General features: G+C 33.1%; 1 long non-coding RNA gene across 1 annotated transcript; it reads left to right on the top strand.

The window, feature by feature from the left end:
* Window positions 1-337: 337 nt before the first annotated feature.
* LOC134201354 (uncharacterized) lies at window positions 338-3,674 on the top strand. The gene is made up of 4 exons (XR_009976609.1): window positions 338-1,098; window positions 1,274-1,345; window positions 1,795-1,915; window positions 2,007-3,674. It is a non-coding gene; the product is annotated as an uncharacterized LOC134201354 (long non-coding RNA).
* Window positions 3,675-5,102: the final 1,428 nt, after the last annotated feature.

Here is a 5,102-nt window from a genome sequence, read left to right as displayed (position 1 = left end):
TAATAAACTCACTAGATGGCAGATACGAGTTCTGACTCAATAAAAAAGGTAAGCGTACTTTGAAGCAGTGCTTCCACTTTTAGGGAATTCTCCCTTTTTTAGGGAAAAATAGCTGATATTTTGGATGATAAAGACAATTTAAAAAATACCAGGATTTAGGATATTTCGGGGTAAAAAGCAAAGCCTATACTAGTAACTGTTGTGAATTTTAAAATAAACGATAATTAAAGTAAAACAATGAACATTTTATTTTATGGAGAGAGAATGACATTAAGTCGAGTTGACAAGTAAAAGAATAAAACAGAAATGTGTATAAAAACTATAAAGATGGTTTGATTCAACAGTAACCCTCTAGTAAAGTAAATCATAGATTAAGCCACTGCTTTTTTCTTAGGGATTCCCCAGAATCCCAAGAAGTATAATCCGCCAAACTTTTATTTACCTATTTTCGTTGATGTCACCAGAACTTACTTGTATTGTAATATACAGGTACTTCATGTACCATGAAAGATTATCATGGTAATTTCATTTACGAAAACCTTGTAATTGTCATTTCACTTTTGCTAGCAGTTCCTTCTTCAAAGACTGAGGTGGAAAGATTATTCAGTGTTCTCAAATGTAAAAACTGACAAAAGAAACAGGCTTTCTAACGAAACCCTGAACGGCTTGCTTCATAGAAAGTTCCCAACTTTGCCAGCAAACAATTGCTCAATTTTAGAACCGAACAGTGTTAGGTTGCGTGCAGCAAAAGAATATAAAAGCAATGCGTCGACTTCCTTGAAAATTCTAATCCTATAGATCTATGATCTTCTGGGGGCGTTTATATTATATATACCTACATTAAATAATATGCTGTGGTTTATTTTCTGTATTTTATTTATGCTTTCTATATAAAGGATTTATGAAAGTTGTCTAGGAAATTTTAGGGATAAATTCAAAAGAAACTAGGGAAAATGTGTTAAAAAAAACGTACGTGGAAACACTGCATTAAAGTTTTCAATATTCCAGGGCCGTAAAACAATCTCAAAAAAAAAAAAAAAAGTTTTCAAAATGTCGTAACGATTTAATTTTTTAAATCGTTTTTTTTTTTGTCTTGGTGTGAGTTATTTTACGTTGTAGTATTAATTTAGAGCATCTTTTAGCTTTATGAGAATATTAGACGATTAGACATTGAGAAACTCTGTTTTGAATTCTCTTTAGACGTAACTTGGCTCCAATACTTTTTCTTCGTTAGCGTTTCGTAAGCCTGTGTAACTATTTACATTTCTTACAGAAAGTTTATTATTAAAAATCAGCATGCCTCGAAGATCGAAAATGAAATGCTATTTCGGATGCCTTGATAACGGTGAGTTTACACTATTTTCCCGGTATATTATTTGCTAACAGAATTATTATTCATAATATAAATTAAATGAATTAGCCCCAACTAATGGTCCTTCCTATTTCTGCTGCCTAGCTATCATATATGTTAAGTTTGATCAAAACAGTCGGTATTAAGTCTCGTACTATCACACACACACCTCAGATAATAAAATTGTCTCGAGTGGGTGGAAGTATTTATGTTTTGCAACTCAGCGTATTATATGCTTATTGTCAAGTGGGCCCGAACTAGTTTTTTGGAATGATCAATCAGTCATGCTTTCCTGTTTAAATAAAATACAGCACAATTGATCTCACATCCAAAGCTAGATGATGGCATTCACGTTTTGTTTCCTGGTGTTTGATAATCAAGTTACACCAAGTGGCCACGTTCATCCTTCTACCCAATATAAAATAATGTTTTTATTTTTGTAGACAAAGGTTTGATAATGACAAAATTTTATGGAAAAATTATAAGGAGCACTAAAATGTCTGAAACATGAAAAGATTGATGCACTATATTTGAACCAGAACGTGTTATGTAATATATTAATTTGTAAGTATGATTACATTAACACTAAATTTTTCATGGTCGTATTTTTTCAATATTTGTTACATACTTAAGATACTTTGTTTCTCCGTTTCAGAAGAGAAACTGATTCAGCAAGGAACGTGAACTCTCAAGGATCTTAATTTTTTTAAAATATGTTTATAATTTATAAATTAATAATTGAAATAGTTCATAAGAACTAAATTGATGCCAATTTTGTTTTAAAATAGGTTGCTTAGTTCTTATAGTTATAGTATTACGTTTGAATAGTTGTAATTAGTAAGTTAGTAATATATGAAAATACTGATATAAATTTTTGTAAATAACCTTTTGTAAATTCTACGAGAAGACGATTTTAATTAATGATCAAAAGTCAACGGTCTTCAAAAGCATTATTTGCAATTATTTAGATTAACTGTGGAATATATTTGCTAAGTTGTGTTTTCTGTATGAGCAGATATAAATGAAAATGCCCAAACATGATTATGTTTCTTACATTTTCATTATGTGAAATCAATATGCTTGTGACTGAGTATATTAATAATTTATTAAAACTTCAGTGATAGACAGCAACCTCTATGGCACTGCTGAAGTTTATAAGCACTGGTGACCACTTATCATGAGCCGGGTTGCGTGCTCGTCTGCTGTTGAGTGCAATAAAAATTTTCGAAACCCTTTCTATTATTTAGATGTAATATTAATGTACATTTTATTTGGATTAAAAGATAAATTTACATTTTATGTTTGCATGTGTATGTTTATAATTCATTTGCATGTAACGAACATCAGTTTCTTTTGTAACAAAATGCAAACTAATGGTTTGTAATGAATGTAATTAACTTTAAGATGATTTTCTTTCAATCTGCTGTTTGTTTCATCTAGTATTACCAAAGCTAAAGCATCAGAAACGTCAGAATAGAAATAATTTAGATAGGGAATAAAAGTATAACTAATGTAATCATGTCTAAAATTACTATAAGCGTCATTAAGTACAAACTATCAATATTTAAGAGTACTTTAAATCATCATTACATTTTTTAAACATTTTTTGTTTTTTTTTGTTGTGCAGAACAAAATGTCACATGTTATGAACATGATTGTGGGTTAATCGTTTCTTAAATTTCTAAATATTTATAAGAATGCTAAGATTAATTTAGTATTCACTTTAGTGTGTGTATTATCTCTACAATGCTAGTTTAAATGACAATTATTGTATGACGAAGCATAGGTAGTGTTTATAGATGTAATATTTTCATACAAGGTCATGATCTGTCACGATCAACTTTAAGCAAGAACTGCTATCGTTAAGAAACAAATTTATTAAATTTAATTCAAATTGTCTACTATGTTTGTAATGGAAAGCTGACATGTTTATATTTCGCACAAATGACTTAATTGACATTGAATGATTTGATTATCTAGACTTAATTAACTTTTAGATAACTTTCGATTTAATGTGTACGCTAGTAGGATTAATCTAGAGGAGTTATTGTTATTCAAAATTTTATACAATTGTGCGTTCATACAATCTTTTAACAGAAAATTGTTTGTAATATAGGGAAATTAAATAGCTTACAGAGAATTACAGCTTTTTATTTTAAAAAACTGTTTTCTCTCTGTATGAAAAGATCTTATCGATTAGAATGCTGAACACAATCAAACATTCCTTAATATCTCATAAGTACTACCGGGAATTTCAGCGATTCTAAACGATAAGATTTTTTCATAAAGAGAGTTATTAAAAATATTAAAATTACTAAAAAAGCCACCTGGTGGGGGGTAGGGAGACTAATAATCGACCGTAGCGACGCCTGCTGGACCGGGCTTTAACTAAAGCTAAAATAAAAATGAGAGTTGCGCATCTATCTCGAATATATTAAGTGTATAATCTATGGAAACACCCTATCCTAAATATAACCGATTTAGAGATATTCATTTCACAGAGATCGTCACTTCAGTCCACGTTGCTATCCACACAGCCAAGGATAGGCCGGAGTGGCGCAGGATTATCTTGGAGAGGTGGTGGTAGGACCTCTTGTGAGTCCGCGCAGGTAGGTACCACCACCCTGCCTATTTCTGCCGTGAAGCAGTAATGCGTTCCGGTTTGAAGGGTGGGGCAGCCGTTGTAACTAACTTGAGACCTTAGAACTTATATCTCAAGATGGGTGGCGCATTTACGTTGTAGATGTCTATGGGCTCCAGTAACTACTTAACACCAGGTGGGCTGTGAGCTCGTCCACCCATAAAAAATAAAAAAAGTTATTAGAGGAGGCCGCGACCCTCAGCATTGAGGATTATCGACGCAAGTAGAGGAAAAGGATATATGTCAATCTCTGTTACCTTTAACAGGGAATCCTAGTTTGGGACCGGATATGACCGTGCGTGATTTGTTGCCAGTTATTTATTTCTTGATGGTAGCACAAGAATGCTGCAAGTACTTAGTTAAGAACGTCTGCGATGCCTCCGCTTGTAAACTGTTGAAATTAAGCAGGAACTATACTTGAGACATTAGAACTTATATCTCAAGGTGGATGGTGCATTTACGTCGTAGATGTCTATGGATTCCAGTAACCACTTAACACCAGGTGGGCTGTGAGCTCGTCCACTAATCTAAGCCAAAAAAAAAACCTGTTCATCATACGAATGTTTGCCCGATGTGAGAATTGAACCCACAATCCTCGGCGCATCATTCAAGGGCACTAACTGTTTCACCAGTCAGTCATCAATAATATTCATAATTTCTGATTAACAGCTAGACAGACCATAGCATTAATTCTAACTCAATTTTTAAACAAACATGCCATTGTTTTTGACAAACAGAAAATACTGTTACACCGGTAAGAGTAACGCCATCTATCGCCGAATAGCCGAACGAGTATCGAAGGATCTAGTAGCACCTAGAACGCTCAAGAAGTACAATACCATCTACGGTCAGATAGCGGAAACACAATACTAGATATGTGTGGAATATTCTCGATGATTCTAGGGATTTCGTCTCGACCATAAAAGCTTTGCAGAGATGGCACGCAGCCAGTCAGTAATCGGAGCTAGTCGAAACGAAACAGCGAACGGATCACCTGAAGCGAAGCGGATGAAGCGAATTGAGAATTTTAAAGTGTAGTGAAGTGTTTTAAGTGTTGAATACAATCTTAGCTTATAATTAGGTAGAATTTTATTAATCCCGAACCATAGT

This window comes from Bombyx mori, chromosome 25 (assembly GCF_030269925.1).
Source record: "Bombyx mori chromosome 25, ASM3026992v2".
NCBI classification, from domain to species: domain Eukaryota; kingdom Metazoa; phylum Arthropoda; class Insecta; order Lepidoptera; family Bombycidae; genus Bombyx; species Bombyx mori.
Note: the sequence above shows the minus strand (reverse complement) of the source record. Positions and strands in the feature narration are given on the sequence as shown.